General features: G+C 47.1%; 1 protein-coding gene across 1 annotated transcript in view; it reads left to right on the top strand.

The window, feature by feature from the left end:
* Positions 1-19,276, top strand: part of DNAI1 (dynein axonemal intermediate chain 1) — a 135,801-nt gene that overhangs the window by 107,037 nt on the left and 9,488 nt on the right. The window lies entirely within an intron of this gene.

The raw sequence follows: 19,276 nt of genomic DNA on the forward strand, positions 1-19,276 counted from the left end.
GCCAGCCACAGAAGGCCTCTGCAGGCCTTGTCACTGGCCCCTCTCCTTCCATGCAAGGCTGTTGGCAAAGCTCCTCTCTTTAGAAAGGTTCTCGCAATTACCTCAAGCTTTTTGGGTAGGATGTCTGAGATGTTAAATCCTTGTGTCTGTTCCTGTTTGAGCAAGAGGACTCAGTTTGCTTCTGGTAAGGAGTGGGGACTGGTGGGAAGGGGGTTTACTGCCTCCAGTCATCACCATGGTCCAGACAAGCTCTGGTCCAGAAGCTCTGCAGATGTTCGTTTGTTTCCCAAAGCTCACACATTTTCTGAGTTTTGGGTTTTATTTGCAAAACTCCTTGAAATCAAGTAAAGGAGAACCCAACTCTTGCCCAAGCCCTCCCACACAAACCATGCTGCCTGTTTCCTTGTGCTCCTGCATCAGAACCTGTCCCTGACCACCATGTCAACTTTCCTGTAAATGAGCAAGCAGTATCTAACATGTAAGGAGACTTGGGATCCTTGTCCCAAGTGACAGCAAGGAGATACATTTGCCTCTCTGGGTTGGTGAAGTGTTTTTTCACCCATCCATGAAGGCCAATTGTGAAGGATGATAGCATCTCTTACATGGACCTATTACTGGGTTTTCTTTCTGGTCTTCATCCAGCTATGAGTTGAATGGCTGTAAATGCAATGTCCTTTTACGCCCTTGCAATTCTCATATCCAGTTGTCTTGTGTTAAGTGAAGTCTTTCAGTTTCAGGCTTTTTAGAACTGATCCAAGAAAGCAATCTCTCAAGAGGATCATCTTTTATTTATGTGCTCCCAAATGTTTTATATACTGTACTTATCTACTGTATTAGGCAGGGTCTTTGGCCAGGAACTAATCACACTAGTGTCACTCCAGAGTCTTCAAAATTATTTTTAAAAGGTTCCTGCAGCTGGCTGCCACTGGAAATGTGAATCTTCCCTGTGCAGAGAGGGCATAGAAAACAGTAACATGACACTTTGTCTGGGGCTGAGTTGTGGAAGCTGTGGAGAAGAATCTCTCATATGCTTCACACTTTTCTATTTCCTGCAAAACTTGAGACTGAGACTGTCAAAGCTCTCTGTGTTGTCATTAGTTTGGCTCAGGATAAGTTTCCTTGGTGATTTATGAGTCCTTCCTGGACATGGATGAACAGAGTGTCTGCCATGGACCCTGCCTGTACAGGACTTGAGCAGGGAAGAGGAGTCACACACACACAAGTGAGGCTGCTCTCTTTTTTATCCCAGCTATGGACTGATCAGCCCCCAGCAATACTGCACTGTGGGCCAGAGTCACAGAAGGGTTTGGGCTGGGAGAACACATGGAACACATGTAGTTCCAAACCCCTGCCCTGGGCAGGGATACCTTCCACTAGACCAGGTTGCTCAGAACTCCTGAGAACTCTCAGCAGAGCAGAGCAGAGGGGCAGAATCCCCTCCCTGCCCTGCTGCCCACGGGGCTCTGGGTGCAGCCCAGGACACGTTTGGCTCTCTGGGCTGGGAGTGCCATGGCTGGGCCATGTGCAGCCTCTCACCCACAGCACCCCCAAGCCCTTCTGGGCACGGCTGCTCTGGGGCTGCTCATGACCAGCCTGGGCCAGTACCAGGGGTTGTCCTGATCGAGGTGCAGCACCTTCCACATGGCCTGGAACTTTATAATGTTCCCATTAGCCACCCCTCGAGCTTGTCTGGGTCCCTCTGGATGGCATCCCATCCTTCAGGTGTGAATTCAAATGTCTCCTTCTGCTCCTGGTGGCCAGCAGCTGCCTTCCATGCAGTTATGGATGTTGTCATTTCTCTTTGCTGACCTTCTTTAAAGGCAAATTGCATGTTGTTGACAAAGCAATCTAAACTGTGAGTTTAGGAGTAACTTCAGTGCTTGCTGCTGACTGTAAACCAACATGTAACTACATCCCACACAAGATATAAATGGGGTGGAAATGAGCTCTGCTGCTCTGATGTTATTAAACTATCTGTCTTCTGCTGGCCTGGTTAGGTTGGGAGGACACTGAACACTGAACTAAAACTTTCCCACACGTGGAGAGGAAGGAGGGATATTCAGGCACAACTGGTTGTGTGTGGGGGTTTCTTTACTGCAGCCACCCTGAAAGGTACAAGGATTTAAAACAGATGACATGCAGTGTGGTGGCAAAGTGAAGGATCTGGCCTAGCCTGCTCAGTGCCATAAGTGAACAAGTGGTGAGGAGATTTAGCTGATGGAAGAGAACGTTTTAGCAGAGGGACATCAAGCCCTGTCAGAACAGGCTGTGCCATCCAGTGTGTGCTCCTGTCTATCTCCTTCCTTTGCCAGCACTGGCCTTTGTGTCCTTAGCAGCAAGCCTCCAGCTGTGTTTGCAAGAATATCATCTCATGGTAGGAAGTCAGATACATTCCCAGAGTATTGATCCAGGTTCCTCCAAAGATCAGATCAGTGTGCTCTTTACACCCTTACACTCTGCAACCAGCTTTCCTCTGTAAAATTACTCAACTTTTCCCTCTTTTCTGGGATTCCCCAGGCTGGAGCTGACAGTCACAGGACTTCCAGAGCTTTTTGTAAGTTAAGAGGGTCCAAAACTGTACAGAGGAGTCCTGACATCCCAGCTGCCCCCTTGCACAGAAAAACCTGTCCATGCCTGGCTCGGTACCTGGGTACCCCAGGCTGTTCTGGCAGAACCCAGGATGCCAAAGGGACAGGGCAGTCAGGGGCCCATCCAGGTCCCACTACCCCTCTGTTTCACACTGGTGCCACAGGGGATTGCCTTCTCAAACAGCTGGGACAATTGCTTTTGACAAGTAAAACTCTCAGACAAATCAACCTGTTTTGGGAGAACTCTAATTAGCCACATCATTCCAAACCCTAAACTTCCCCTAAAAATAGACACAGTGCTGTCTGCTTCATGTTCTGCATATTCCTTAGCTATTGCAAGATAGAGCTTACAAAAGTGACTGAATTAATGTAATCCTGGTGAAATTTCAGCCATTTTGAGTTAATTGGGTTTTGGCTGTTAAAGCTGGTGTGGTGGATAAGTGGAAATGGGAATGATAAGGATGCTTTGGTTCTCATCAGACTTGGCCCCTTCCTCTCTTCATGTCCTTGAGCAAGGAAGGAAGGTTCAAGTTCTCTTTAAATAATTTGCAGGGTTGGCCTGCAGCTTAATTAATTCATGTTCGTAAAACACTTGGGGATCTTTAAGAAGTGTTATTTAATAGTCTGAGTTTTGCTGTCAGCTATATTAGCACAGTCTCATTTATGAACACTTGGCAGAACAAATATGCCAAGGGGGAAACTTCTCAAAAGCGCTCAGGTGGTGTTTTCAGAAGTAACTTTCACCAAATCACATAGTAAAATCTTTTAAAAAGGTCTAAAATTCCTTGTGAGTTTTGGCATCCTAAACTCATAGTGGCTCATGGGAAAAGGTGTATTTCTTGTTGAGAGGAAGCTGGGGACAGAGTCTGTGCCACCCATCAGGCACTTGTGTCAAGAGCACACAGAGAGGACAGGGGTACAAGAGATGTCGAACACAGTGGGTGTCCATGTGCCTGTGCCATGGGGAATTGAGTCCTGGATATTGCCCTACCCCCACAGATTGAAGTCTCTGTGGCAGGACACAGAGATCCCCTTGCCCCAAGCTGTATTTATTTCCGTGAGGTGAAACTAGTTTGGGTGCTTCTGCTCAGAAGTGGGGGACAGAAATGCCTGCAGTATTTTGAGATGCAGCAGTAGGAACAAGTGACTCTCTGCTGTCATCCAAGCCACTTTTAGACTACAAGCGCTCTTTAAATATTGCAGCGGATGTCAGGCAGGAATTGTTTAACTAATAAAGTATCATTTCTAATTTGTAACGACCTTGGTGGTTGAGTTCACCCGAGGGAAGCATTGCTGTAAGAAGAATCAGTTTGGGGCAGAGCTGTTTAATTAGTGAGCCTTCCGGGTTTCGTTCGAGGGTTGGAAGAAATTAAAGCATTTTGTCATCACAGTCAGAAGAATGTTTGGTTTATTTTTTAAAACTGCTAAAGTAGCCTGGCTTAACCTCTGCCAATGCCAAAAGTAAACAGAAGATAGTGAAAAAAACAGTGTGCAATATTTTTTAGAAATTTTAGGAGAGCACAGCAGAGTAGGAATAGAAGAGAAAGCAGATCAAATAAAAGTTGCCGTTCAGAATTTGCTGAGGCTAAGGCAAATTTCTTGGCCAGTACCCAGGATGAATGCCAGGGAGGCAGACAACTTCTTGGCCTGATGCTTGTCTTGGATATTTATCTTGGATTATTTAGGATGTTAATCTCTGTTCCTGCTACTGGTTTCTTCACATGCAAAGCATCTCTTTTTCTGTTTCTTGGTAACAGCTGAATTTCTTCCCAGCAGTAAATCCTAATTGATTGGGTCTAGCTGGGCAGGAGAGGAGTGGGAAGGGGAACACAGCTGCTTGCCCACACCAGGACACAGTGCCAGGACTATGCATGTTCAGGAGCTGCAGGCACACACCTGTGGGTCTGGTGCTGTGTGCCTGTGACCAGCTTGTAATGTGGGGATAGCAAGGGGTGTGGGGTGGCTCTGAGCTTTCACATCCATGTGCACGTGATGGGCAGCTGCTCTGCTCTCTCTGTGCCATATCACACCAGCCAGTGTCACCTCTGGACTCTGACTCCTTGCATCTTTGCAGCCCTGACAAGTTTGCCCTTGGCCAGATCCTGCCCAAGGCTGTTCAGCCAAGGAAGGAGCATGGAGTTTTGTTTCCTGAAGCACTGTGGCTTTTTGGTCATAGATGATGGCAGGATCTGGGAGGGATTTGGGAGCTGTGATGGACCATGGGAGGATTTTGGGGTTTTAAGGAGATGAAAGAGGGAAGGGGATTTGGAGAAAGTTGGTGTAAGTGTCTTTACAAAAGTTTTAAAGGAGACAATAGGAGAGTGATTGAAATCTCCTCTTTAACCTGTTCAGTCCCCCTCCCCAACACTGTATCCCAGCACAGAGATCTCCTGAGGCCTGAGATTTCTTCCTTCTTCACACTCACCAGCAGCACCCACTGCACAGAGGTGGTCTCAGGAAGGGACCCTGGTTTCATGCCTGTTCCCAGTTTCTCTGAGATGCCACTGATGTCCAGAGCAGGTTCTAGCCCTGGAACACACTGAACAGAGAGTGGGATGCTTCGTCATGAACTGCTTGTAGCCTTGTGTTTCTATCACTTTGGGTGAAAGGGAGTAACTTGAAGGAGTAAAGGATCAGGAGATTTTTTTCTGTCCTTAGTGTTTTTCTGTAGCTGTGGGAGGTGTAAGGGATCAACCAACCAGCATGTAAATACAGAAATACAAACTTGAGCTCCCTCCTTCTGTCACAACACGTGCAGTCTGTCTGCACATCTGACTGTATTTACGGAAGGAAGCTATGGATTAGATCCATTCTCCAAGGTCACCTCAGTCCTGGATTGGTGATCTGTTTAGTACTGAGGGAAGCATTTTTGTCCCTGTATTTCCTATCCCAGCAGTTCTCATTCTGTATGAGGGAAAAGCACTTGTCTCTCCTCTCCAAACAGGTCAAGTTTTGCTCTCCTGGCAGTGTAATTCTTAGTCCCTCTGTTTTCATGCAAATGCTTCTCTCTCAAAGCCTTCTGTGCTGCTCCAGCCATGGCCAATTTTCTCAGTGTCTCTTCAGAACTGGCTAATTGCTCAGTGACCCAGAAGCACAAAGCACAAGCAGTGCTGGAGGAATTTGGTTTGCTGCTGTGCCCTGCCTTCATGAGGATTGCCTCCTCCAGAGCCAGTTTGGCCTCTGGATAAGGAAGCACATTACAAATGAGCTTGGGTCTCATAAAAACTGACCTGCAGTTTGATGGCTTACTCTGAAATCTGAAAATGCTTTTTGGTTTCTTTTCAGTCTCTCCCCTGTTATTTAGCCTAGTTGCAGGTAGCTGCTCTCTGTACTGTTTGGCGGAGAGCTGGGGAACACGGGGTGCACCCAGGGACTTGTGAAATCCTGTGTCTGACTGTGCACAGCTTTCTGTGCCACTTTTGTAGGCCATGTAGGGATATATGCACAGGTGTTTATTCTTTGGTGTGGGAATTAACCCACTGCTGAGGCCTTCAAGAAGAGGAGGTTGGAGACGTGTACAGCCAGGTGGCTCTGAGGCTGCCTTGGAGCAGGAAGGTCTGGAGGTGGTTGCTGTGGCAGTCCCTGGGTTCAAGGCATGCAGGTCCCAGCAGGAGCTGTGCCACTGGTGTGGAGCTCACCAGGGTGTGAGCAGCTCTGCCTGTGGCCTGAGGCTGTTTTGCTGCACAGACCTGTGACTCATAGCTGTAAATCAGCAACCACCAAAGGGAGCACAGCAAACACAGGCTACCGTGACCCTTCTGCCTTCTCCTTGCCCTCCACGGATTCCTGCCCTGACACTGTGCTAGGAAAACCATTAGCAGGAAGACCTTTGCATCCCCATAGGGTCTCTTTTCCCTCCACTGTCCCACATCAGGTTCCTCCCAGTTTAGCATAGCCTGAGATAAAATGAAAGGACTGTCTAAGCCTGGGAAGCTGTTACTTGGGTAATGAGATGGTCCATGTGCCAGCAGGCTACAGTTCCTGGGCAAAATGGAAGCCTTTGGATATTTACCTGGACACCCTGGGCATAGTCACTGTGCACAAATCCAGGTGTCCAAGAGTGTTGCTCCACAGTTACAAAGGGTTCTGGATACTGAACAGAGGTGTGGCAGCCTCAGATACTCAGCATGCTTGGAGAGCTAACCCAAACTAGCAGGGGTAGTTCAACAGGACTTGAATACTCTCATTAAATCTGTTTTCTTTACTTTTGGTGAAATAACTTCTGGGTTGCATCAATGTATGTGAAGGGAGAAGACAGCTCCACGTAGCAGAAGCATTGTTGAACCCCAAGGTCAAGAGCTGGAATTTTTCTTGCTTCTGCTGTTGCTGGCCACATCTTCAACCTTTTTTTGTTATGTAATGTCCCTTTCTGTGGCTGCTGTGTTTGGCAGTTGTTGGAGAGAGAACATCAGCATATTTACAAGTTATTTTAAGTAAATTCCCAGTGGTCAGGGTGAAATGTGTTTAGTACGTTAAATGGAAACACTGGCAACTGAAGCAAGAAAAGGTCCCATTTTACAAAAAATCCATAGTACTTATGAATAATTTCTAAAGTGCAAGTCTCATTCTGTGAGGTGCTGTGTGCTGTCAAGGGGATACTGACAAAGACAAGAAGACTGGCTTTGACTTTTTAGTTTTTTCTTTGAAAGTCTGTATAATAAAAAGAGTTGCCTATGTTTGAAAGTGATGTGAGAGTGCTCCATTTTGCAATACTAGTGGTTTGGAGAAAAATACTAGGGGGATTTGGTATTGTGATCAGTAATAGTCAAGACTGCCTGGGCATAAATCTGGTGTGTGTCCTTGGATTTGCTGTCCTTAGTAACTGAGATCTCAATTTGGCTGAGCAAAATTGGTGTTTCTAGTTGTGCCTTGTTTACACGTTCCCTTTTATTTCCTTCCACATTGGAGCTGTTGTGCTGCTACAAGCACTGTTTTATCTGCAGGCTTTGCATCCTCTTCCTTTGTGCACAGATTGTGTCTGTTCTTTGGTGTCTGCCATCCTAGAGCTCCCCAAGTCCCACCAGTCTGGACTTTGCTCCTCTGCAGCCTGAAGACCCCATTGCTACCTGTCCTGGGAAATGCCTAATGCATGAGAAGGAGCCTTGCCTTATGTTTTCAAAGGACTTTCATTTTGGTTAGATCTGCAATTGTCTGAATAAGCCTGTTCAGCTTGCACAGGTGCTCTTTGAGCCAGGGCCTCATCTTTCTTCGATGCCTTGGCAGAAAGCACAGGGCAATATTATGGCAAGTGAGGCACTGCTCAGCCTCACAGGAGCTGCTTGGCTCACCTGTTCTTCCTGTTTCTTTATTTGTCCTCTGTGCATTTGTTTCTCTGCAGATGACTTAAATTTCATCCTGGAAATTGGGGTATCCTGAGAAATCACCAGTTCTTTGCCTGAATAACAGCCCCAATACTGGGGGCAGAGGGCAGAGGGACCCCTAGGGCAACAAGCTGTTTTCTAAGCATGGCTTTGGCAGAGCCAGCAGCGGAGGCTTTTTGGGAGGCTCTCATTCTTCCAGCAATGCCTGGGTGTGAGTGCAGGACTTCCAGCCATCAACCTCCTCTGCAGGGACAGTTCAGTGTTCAGCCCGTCTGCCAGAGCTGATTAGAGTGGCCTGATGAAGGAGATAACACGGGTGCTTATCCTCCAGGTCATCTGAAGGTGAGCTGATTTCATGCCAGAGAGCCCCAAGCCGCTCTCAGGAGTGCAGCTATTCCTGGGCACTGGCTCTGCACAGGGGAATGAAGGAGGAAAGCTTGTTGACTCAGCCCCTGAGCCACAGGGGGAGTTTGAAGGACAAGGTGATGGCTTCTCATGAGAACAAAGTGCAAAGCAATGCCTGGGGCCTCAGAGACCCAACCATGGTCCTGGCCTCTGTATGTCCTTGGATGAGATACAGCTCCTCTCCATGTTGGATGAGGACACTCATCTCCCTTGGAGCCACAGCAGCAAAGTGACATTTTCCATAGGTACCATGGATCTACTCTCCTACAGCCTCTTCCCTCCTGCTGACACATCCAATACGGTCATACCTTAGAAATGGAGCTGCAGTTGGGGTGCAGTGATGGACAGCCCTGTCCCACCAGGGCCCAGATCCTGGAAGGCTCTCCTGCCATCTTGCTGCACAATGTCACAGACTGTTGAGCCCAAGGTTCCAAGCTGAGCCAGCCAGGTCACTGAAAAGTTTAAGAAAATTAGGAAGTGGAGCCAGGGGCAGAGGGAATTGATGGCAGTGGTATGAGCAAAGGGATGAGAAGCTGGATGATAGTACAAGTGGGAAGAAGCAGGCACCCCATGGGGGACCTGGCCAAAAAAGCACACAACATCCTGGAATGTAGGTCAGCAGCTCCTTGTTGGCTCTCTACCTCCACAGTGTAGGTTTGGCCTCTGTTTGCCATGGCATCCACTGGTCATGCAGTTAAGGTGGAGAAATGTAACTGATTCTCTCCAGCTCATGGTTGTGTAGTGTTTTGAGCACCTAAAAACTCACTCAGCAGGGATGGAGAACAGGACACTGGTCTTCATTTGCAAGACCTTTTCCCATCATGTTTTTGCCTTGCCTTACAGAATCCAGTAATGCCCCAGAGCTTGGAGAAGGTGGGCTTTTACTCTTCTCTACAAGGAGAATAGATACAAATTGAGAGGGGAAATTTAGGTTAGTTATTAGGAAGAATTCTTTTCCTGTGAGATTGGTTAGACCACAGGACAGGTTGCTCAGGGAGGCTGCACATGCCACAACCTAGGCAGTGTTCAAAGCCAGGTTGTATAATGCCTTGAGCAGCCCCATCTAGTGGGATGTGTACTTGCCCATGGAAGGGTGGGGGTTGAGACTGGATGGTTTTTGAGGTCCTTTCCAACCTCTAAAGGTTCTGTGGTTCTGTGATACCATGTCCCTGGGCATTGACTGGGAGCTCTGGGACAGCGTTGCCGCAGAGCCTGGTGGTATTTGCTACAGTGACAAATGCAGGAAATTTGTCATGACATGGAATAGGAAGAAATGCAGCTATGAGAGCCAAAGGAACAGCTTGATATCTGGCACATTCCTGCAACTCCTCCTGAGCCTCTGCCAGAGCCTGACACAGCCTTCTCCAAACAGCCGGCCTGGGCTGGAAAGGGCTGAGGCTGCCTGTGGAGACACAGAGGGCAGCTCCCTGCCTGGGAGATTGTGTCTGTGCCATTGTAAAACACACCCCAAATGCTTTGCTGTAAAAAGCCCTTTGCTTGCAGACTTCACCTGTGGGTTTTGTGACTCTGGGAGCATCCATCTGAAGCCCTTCCTGCCCTTGCACGCCCTGATCGAAACCATCGTGCTGCTTCCAGCCCTTCCTGAGCCTCTCCCCAGCTCATGCTTGGGCCACCTCCCTGCCTTCTCCACAAGAAAAGAAACGGAGACACCTACATGTGCAGGCAGGGCAAATAAATGCCTCTTGCACAAATTGATTTGATGGGGTCAATGCAGAATTGTTTAAATGAGAGAAGGGAAGGGATTGCCGATGAATAAAATGTCTCACTGCTCACAGAGATGGAACTGACGCAGGAGGATTATTTTTATCCTGTGGAGAAAAGGAAGAGCCCTGTGAAGCAGAGGAGAAGAGGGTCTGACTTACAGTCCTGCTGGCGGTGTAAGATGCAGTGATGGCTACAATCAAAGCAGCTCTGAGGTTCTCCTGGAGGGAAACTGTTATGCTCCAATTCACTGACTGATTTTGCGAGAAGGGATGCCAGGACTGCGTGAGGCTGTCTTAGGGCAAACATCCCCTGGTTGCCTCTACTCCCATATCTCACCAGGGAGCTGCCAGTGATCCCACTGCTCTCAATCTAAGGTGTGCCTGACCTCCTCACCCCTCACAGGGTCTGGTCAGTGCAGAGACCTGTTCTGCCAGGATAATGTCGTGTTTTCCGACCTCCCACCTGTTGGGCTGAAATCTTGTTATCCCCCAGAGCACCTTCCATGAGCTGTGCCCTTGCTGCACCATGTCCTGTGGGTGCTGCCCCCCCCAGCACAAAGAGATCCTTTCACATGCCTGCCCGTGATGCTCCCATTCCTCTGCAGTGGCTGAGCTGGCTGTTTCACTGTTTCACAAGAGTGAAACAATAAAACAGCCAGGTCCCATCCAGGTGATTATCTCTCTAACGCCAACCCTGATGGCAGAACACTCCATCCCCACAATCCTGTATTTGTGCTGGGGATTGTTCCTGCTCACTTCAAGTATCTTGCGTGTGTCCTTGCTAATTCACATGCAGGTTTTCCAGATCATATCTCTGGTCCAGCAAAGTAATTTCAAATTCCAGTCCTGCCTTCCTGGACACCTGCAGCCATCCCGTCTGTCCCACTATCCAAGCACTAACAGAAACTCTGACCAGATCCCCACCAGAGCTGTGAGAGTTACACACATCACAGTGCTGACAGCTCTGGGTACAAATATTCAGCTGGGTCTTACCAGTTTCTACTCACTTTATGTAGATCTATTGTCTCACTTCAGGATCAGAATATCAAGGGAGACAATGGCAAAGTCTTCCCGAGGTCATGGTTAATGGCTTCCGTGCCTTTCCAGTCCACAAGGTGTGTTCTGCTGTTGCAAAAAGAAATCAGATTGGTGCAACATGACTTCTTTGGTGTAAATTCATGTTAGGAATTATGCATTTCAGGCACTCATAGGTTGTTGACTTGTTCTTTTCATCTTCTGAAAAGTGAGATTAAACGGAAAGGTTTTCTTTTCTGACTAGTTGTTGCATTTACCTTTTTCAGCTTCCTGATCCCTATCATCTCCTGAAATTCCCCCAGGAAATGCATCAGATTAAGGCTGTTAGGTTGATTAGGTGTAGTAACTGCTGCCCTTCTCAGGGGGCTGGGGCTGCTGTGGTCAGGATGCTCTCAAACACAGTAATCAAAACAAAGTATGTGGGTACAGATAGCACCTTCTATTATACAAATAATTATTCCTGGGAAGGAAAAAGAAGTGCTTTTGCCCTAAAGCTGGTATTTTATTCTCCAGTTATGTATTATTTGAGTTAATAAAAGTCATTGTCTTTCCCTGCAAGCCTGTGCTGTCTGGGTACACACTAACCCTGCTCAACTAGACCAGAAATCTCCCCACGTGGTTACTGGTGTTGGCTCTTATATCCTGAGGAGAGGGGAAAGGATCCTTCCCAGAAGCACAGGAGGGAGCATGAATATCAGCACTGCTCAGTTACTGCTTTCTTATTTTTTTTGCCGCATCTGACTTTTTGATGATTATATAGGCTTGCTGTCAGAAGTAAGATGCCAAAACAGTTAGACAGCAGAATGACCAGGAACAACTTTGCAAATGCAGCTGTGAGACTGGAGGAGGCTCATCCCTCTCCAGGATAAGTTTTCCTGCTTTGATCTGCCCTGAAGCAACATGCTAAGCCAGGGCAATGAACTCAAAGGCTCTCCTTTTATCTGGCCTGACCAACCAATGGATATTCAGTGGGAGTGCAGGAAATTAATGTTTTTGTTTATTTCATGTCAATAACAACAACAACAACAAGAGCATGCCAGGGTTTGCCTCTTGGTTTGAGTTTGTAACAGAGCTGAGCAAAAAGCTGATGTATTTGGTTTCAATTAGAACTTCCTGCTCAAGAAGGAAAGCTGTGCATAAAAACCTGTGCTGTGAAAACACTGCAGCCCAAATGACTCCTGCAACCTGAGGGCTGAAAAAGTTAGGCAGCACAAGTGAAATGGAAGCCCACCCTGACAAACCTCTTCTTATCTGCTGCCATGAGGCCAAAGGCAGGGCTGTGGAGGTGCTGTGTCACTCAGCTCAACCTCATGGGGTTTTCCAGCCTAAAGCACCAGCAAAAGAGAAGAGTGTGGGTCCTGATTCTGCAGCCAGGAGAGCCTGGAGTAGCTTGGACCTGAAGTGTAGTGCCTTGGGTTGGAAATCCCGACTGGCTGTGGGGTGTAAAGACTTGCAGAAGGATCTGCCATCCCTTCTGCAGTGACAGGGAAAACTCCAAGTTGCTTGTGCCTTGCTGTGTGGGGAAATTTCATTTTTGAGAATTGAGAGTGCTTCTACCCTGCTCATAGCCAGGGATGTGCTGCCAGCCATGATTTTTCAGATGCCTGTGTGGTAGGCAAAGTTTCCTGCAATCAGACCTGCATGTCAAGTCGAGGTTAGTCTGAGCTCTGACTTAGAAAAGCAGTAAGGAAATGGGGCACCACCAGTGCCTACCTGCAATGGAAAAAAGAGATATGGCTTGGTAGAGAGAGCTCCAGTCCTCAGTTCCCTTATCTCTGAAATCCTCAGTGGTGGTGGCAGGCTGAGCAGGGGTTAACAAGACAAGGCAATTGGTATTTCCAATCCGTATCTTCTCCCTAGGGGTTCACTGGAGAAGTACAGCTTTGTGCCTGTGCTTCACAGCCTGTGCTTTTGGCTTTCTGCAGGCTTTAGTGAAACCCCTGAGTGCACCTTGCCCCTGCCTCTCCCTGAGTGAGTAACCCCAGGTTTTGGAAAGGCTTGTATGGATTGGGCTGGGAGGTGCTACAGAAATGCCACGTATTATGTGATGTGGTTGAAGGACTCAGGGGAAACTTTAAACATTGCAATTGACCTGTTTCCCCTGCCTCAGAAAGAATCACTTGTCTATCAACATGAGATCTCTTCAACACCACCACGCTCCCTTTTACACGTGGTACTCCATGGGCTTTCAGCCTTACTTAACAATTGCTGTTTGGCTCAGACCTGTGGTGAACTCTTGTCAAGATACTACTTATGCCTCAAAGAATGGTTGAACATGGACTTTCTCTGGAAATAATCACCCTGCTTAAAGTAAGAAGACTGCAAAACACCTGTGTGGGTTCTGTTAAAGAGAGCTGGGAACAGCAGAACTGTAAATGTAACTAGGAAGGGGTCTCTGCACACATCCAGGGCTCACTCTGCAGTGGAGGGGATTGACTGATTGATTGATTGACCCATTGATTGACTGATTGATGGGAAGTAGAAATGGGAAGTAAGTCTTGAAAGACAAAGATGGTTGACCTAAGGCCTAGGAAACAATTTCAAGGAGGTTTTGAGGACATTGCCAGTAAATTAAGCTTTATAACTTATAATTTAAAATATGTAATTTAAGATTGTATATGTAATGCAATTATATTCTATATTGCATGCTATATCAAATATTCTATAATATATAGTATGTAATGCAATTCCATGTGATATCTAAATATATTTTAATAAAATATAGTTTGATTTCATCCTAAAGGCACCTACATGGGGAGGGATTTGCAATGAAGGAAAGCTCTTTAAAATCAGCAGACAGAGATATAATGGGATTTGGCAATTTGACCAAATTAAACAAGGGCTTGAGCACACCTATTTAGCATGGCACTTGCTTGTCTGCATCCCTCACACTCCTTCAGGTCAAAACACCTTGTCTTTTAGTGAAAGCTCTGTTTTAGCTCCAGGAAGAGTCATTGTTGTGTTCAGGTTACTGACTGAAGCTGTGTGAATCATAATCATTATTTCTGGGTTTAAAAAGATATAAAATCTACTTCCACCTTTTGATCTTAACTGACATGATGGGGGAATTGTCAGGCAGCATTACAGAGAGAGATTCACAGCTTTTACAAAGGGGTAATGACAAGTCAGAACGGGCCACGTAGCTGCATTTACAGACTCCTCAACTCCTCACTTTTGTTGATTATAGCTTGGTTTTTAGCCTGTGTGTTAAACAATCAAACTGCAAGCGCTCAGCAACAACAAGGTGCTACAGTAACAGTGGAAATTTATTGGCACTAAACACATGTTATTGTTTTTTCTGCCACTCATTTAAGCATAGTGGGATAACATATACCTGTCCATTGTGTCTGGGATTATATAAGCTCCCCTCTTATATCAGCTTTTCAATTTGTGGGTAGGCATGGGGAAACAATCTCACCCCTGTGGTGCCAGCTCTCACAGACTCCTAGTCCAGCTTCCTCCTTGGTCCTGTCACCATCTGCCTCAGGCTTCTGCTCTCCATGGGTTTTCTCCAGAGCTTCCTGGTTGTCATTTTTCACTGAAGGACCTTTCTCTTCTCTTTACCTCTTTGACACCAACATTCAAATTGGTGTGTAGCTTCCACAGCATCTAGATACCCTGGGAGCAGGGTGCTGGGGACCTGGCTCCCTCTGTGCCAGTGTTCTCCGGGAGCTGGGAATTGAGGGCTGTGTTGGTCTGCACTGCTCCTGACATTATGAGCCATACAAGGTTTAAGAGGATATTTGCCTAGAAATGCTGTCTGCAATAAGAACATGATAGCGTAGAGTAGGGTAGAGCTGAAACACTCATCTTCCAGTTTACACTTGGTGATGAAGAACATCCTGGGATTGCAAATCCCAGGCTAGAGGTGCTGTTGGGATACTTCTAGTCCAGCCTCCAGCTCAGAGCAAGTACAGCCCTGAGATCAGACAAGGTTGCTCAGAGCTTAGACTTCTCTTGAAAAACTCCAAGGCTGGAGATCTCACAGCCACTCAGGAGTCTTGTTCCAATGACTAAGTGTCAGAGTGGAGAAAATCTTTCTTATGTTACGTTGAATCTTTCCCTGTTTCAGTTTATGGCTGTTGTGACTCATTCTCCTGCTGTGCACTCCTACAGAGAGTCCATTTCTGTCTTCTTAATATCCTCCACTTGGGTGCAGGCAGGTGCCTGTTAGGTCACCCAGAACTGCATCTGCTATGGGCTGAGCAAGCCCAGCACTCTTAGAATCTGTTCAATGCAAAGCCTCCAGCCATCAACACTCTTGGTAGTCTCTGCTGGACTCAGTCTGGTATATCAGCACCTCTGTTCACCCCTTAAACTGCCTTCTGCCTCTATTTCTGTAGGTGAAACCATTAGCTGAAAATGAAGACCTTTCAGAGCCTGTTTTTCATCCCCAGGGCAGAGAACAGACACACCAATCCAGCACAGCTGTCATCTCCTTATTTCTTTCCTTCCTAGAAAGCTCCTTTCCCTTTTTTTCAGTGACCAAGAACATGGCACACAGGACCAGGGACAGGAGGTGAGAAGGGTTCATCCTCTTTGCTTTCTCTCACCTCTCAAAATTTCTTTCATTAATGCTCACCTAGTGTTTCTTAATTAGCACCTTCTGGCTTGGAACTGCCAGCCTGTGTTGCAGAAAATCCACACAAGCTCTTGTCTGTTGTGTGTCAGGAAATATCAAACATTTGGGCTGTTTGCTAGACTGACAGCTGCTCTTACACCATGGATTATACAGGGGCTGAGTGTTGTTCTCACCCTCAGCCTCTGTAGCCATCCTTGGCTTTACCTGTCCCTCCTCAGGGAACCTTCTGTGGTTCTGTATTTGTTTTCTGGTGCCAAGCCAAATGGCAAGTGCATGTCTGAGCTAAACCAGGAGAGTGCAGAGAGTGCAGAAATTATGCCAGAAACAGGAAAAGTAACCAGCTGAAAAATCACCACAAAAGAGCAGTTTTCAGTGAAAAAAACTGGGATGAAATCTCAGAGCAGTCTGCAGGTTTATTTGGGAGGATGGATTGGTGTCCTCATTGGCATTTCAAATTTCTTATTCATTCCTCAGCTGATCTAGAGAGTTCCCTTATAAAGTCTTGGGAGGACCTGGCAGCATGGAGGTCACAAGGGCTCTGAAAGGCTCTGTACCAGATCTCCACATGGGGATATGAACTGAAACTGAGGAAGTGGTTTCAGTGAAGACCAAAGTACCAACAACATCTGCCAGGGCTGGTCTCCACTGTGCTTGATTCTGCATATGTACAGAACATGAATCAAGTTTCTGTGATCCAAAGACTCAGAATTATGCTAATGAGCCCAGTTTAGTCAGTAATCCCATGCCTCCAACAGGATATGATTTAATCATGGAGTGAGGTGAGAATTTGTCTCATATTATGTACACCACAATAGAATACAAACCCCAGATTGTCATATAGAAAACAATGCCTTCCTTTATGGTTAAATCATGGATTGCTGGAATAAATCAGCTCTGTTGCAGGTTCTCTGCTGCTGTTGCTGGATTGCTGACTCATTTACAGGTGGTTGCTGGGGAATTTAAATTGCAAACAACCATTCATGATGATCCAGACTTCTTACGGATTTTACAAGCTAGGGAGAAGCTGGCACTCTTTCTCCAGTTACCTTCTTCTCACCTACTTCTCACCTTCAGGACAGTTTCAGCTCTTACCTAAGGATGTTATGCATCTTTACGGCAAAGAGGGCATCAATGCAAGTATAATTACTGTAATTTGGATTTAATTTTCTGAGCACAAGTGCCTCCTTTCTGTCTTCCTTTTATTTCCTGCTTGGTTGCCAGCTGTGAAAACATCTCTTTCCAGGATTGTACTTGATGCCAGGCATGCAGCAGTGAAATGGGCTCATCCCCTGCTGGGCTGTGTCTCACCCAGCTCTCAAGTGATGGTGACTCTTCCCTCACAGGGAAGGGAAGAGCTGGATCAGCAAAGGGCCAGGAGAAACCACCACACCTTGGCATTGCTGACTGCATCTCCCAGCACTTTACATGCAGGATCCACAGGATTAACTGTTTTGTGGGAGAAGCAGTGGGGTATGGAGGGCTGAGGCAACATTATTTCTACAAAGCAATTGCTTCCACCCCTCCTCTAAGCAAGTTTAGGCATCTCTTTTGTGCTTGTGGAGAGGAACAACTCTGGTTGGAGAGAAACAACTCTGGTTGTCACCTTGAGCGCTCTGAAAACATCACCAGGTTCTTGTTCAGTCCTTACCAGTTCCCCCGAGACCTGCAGCCTGACAACACATCTGACTTTCAGGGATTTCCTCACACCAGGGTGATACCAGGAGTCAGTGCCTGGGCTCAGATCAGAATAGAAACAGAGAGCCTGGGGAGAAGTGACCCCTCCTGAGACGATGATCTGACTATGCCATTGGAATCTGCAGCCAGAAGTGGTATCCAGATGTGACAAGACTTCTGCCATCTCCATCAAGGAGATCCCTCCCTTAAGGAGGATACCTCTTTTAAGGATACCACTTTTAAGGGCCCCCAGGAGGAATGGTGGCTGTTTTCCTGGCAGCACTGCCCCAGCCATGTCCACCTGTCCCAGCTCCAGCAATACAAAGAGTGAGGCAAGGATCAGGCCATGTTTGCTGGTGTTTTCAGGCTTTCAGTGACACTACGGTGACCAGCTTTGTGTCATAGTTCCAGCTGTTAACCAGCACTGCCAAGCCCATCACTAAACCATGTCGCTGAGTGTCAGCATACCTTTTAAATACCTTCAGCACTGGTGACACCACAACTTCCCTGGGCAGCCTCCTCCAGTGCTTGACAAGCCTTTTTGGTGAAGGATTTTTCTGTAGTGCACCTATCCACTGAGTGTTAAGGATGTGCATCAATGTCAGTGAGCCTCTGACAACAGGTCCCCTCTAGTCCTTACATCTGCAATTATTTGTCAGATAGCTTATTTTGCCACTGTTTTGATGAAACTGCCGGCTGCTGGTTAACCTTCTTCTGTCCTTGGTACTCGTGGGACTCACTTGGCAGTGGAGAGATTACTTTGGGAAGTGCTTGCTTTAAGGACCTTGATGACTTCCCCATAATTTTCTTTCCAGCATGCCTCTATTTTGCAATACTTTGTTTCAAAGAATATCCATTAGTTTCAGCAGCCAACGGAGCAGATGGGTTTAACTGGTCTATGGCTCTGAAGTAATTACATTTTGGTACAACAGAGACACAGCAGCAAACATGTAAAATTAATTCAGGTGCAGCATCCCAGTCAGTGTCTCAAAGCAAAGAGGACTTTAGGGAGGCCACTCCTGGCCACGCGGAGGCTGTGCTGTTGGCAGTGTGGACAATCACTAGGAATATCTCCCTCTGGTTTCCACAGATGATGTTGGATTGGCTTTTCCCATGGCCAGTCCCTTCTTCAAAAATGTATTAGTATCAGAGAGATGGATTACTGCTCGCATCTCTCTCTCCTGCTTCTGTTATAATTAAAACAGCAATATATGCATGAAGCAATTAGATTTTAATAATGCTTTTCTAAACAGGATGTCAAGGAGCTTAGTACAAAGACTTGGGCTGGAGCCAGATCAGCGTCTTAAGACTGGATTGTGGTTAAAACTGGCTGTCTCCTGCTTGAACAGCTTACACGAACACAGAATCCAGATTTGCTTTTTATTCAGGGTGTACCTCTTCTTTGTCTCCAGACAGGACCCAGAAGACCCCCTGTTGCTGGGTGGCAGGCTCAGGGTGAGGTATGGGTAGGGACACATCACCAGTGCATGTGGTAATGTGTGTGTGCTGGTGGGACAGGAGCATCCCATCCCCTCCAGCCCTGCTGCCATCCCCATCACTGCGTGCCAGGGATCCAGGTCCATCCTGGGCTCCTTCCTGCAGAGCAGCTTTTGGCCAGGTCAGGCCATATCAGCTGGCAATGTCTCCCAGAAGGAAAGGAGTGCTTCTGTGTGTGCCTGTGCCCCAGGGGAGCACTCCCTGAACTGCTTCCCAGCATGTTGCTGGAATTCTCCTGCACTGTTTTATCCTGTCTGCTTCTGGCTGAGATGCAGTGCTTGGGCCCTGCATTTGCAGTCGAATGAGCAGGAATGCTGTTCCCTGCACAGCCTTGCTCAGACCCTCACGGGCAGTCCAATGCAGCTGGGTCAGTGTGCATGGATGGGGAGTGTGTAACGCAACCCCAGCATCACTGCAGGATACGTGGGCTCAGATGGCAGATGTCTCAAC

The sequence above is a fragment of the Melospiza melodia genome, chromosome Z (assembly GCF_035770615.1).
Source record: "Melospiza melodia melodia isolate bMelMel2 chromosome Z, bMelMel2.pri, whole genome shotgun sequence".
In the NCBI taxonomy this organism is placed as follows: Eukaryota; Metazoa; Chordata; class Aves; order Passeriformes; family Passerellidae; genus Melospiza; species Melospiza melodia.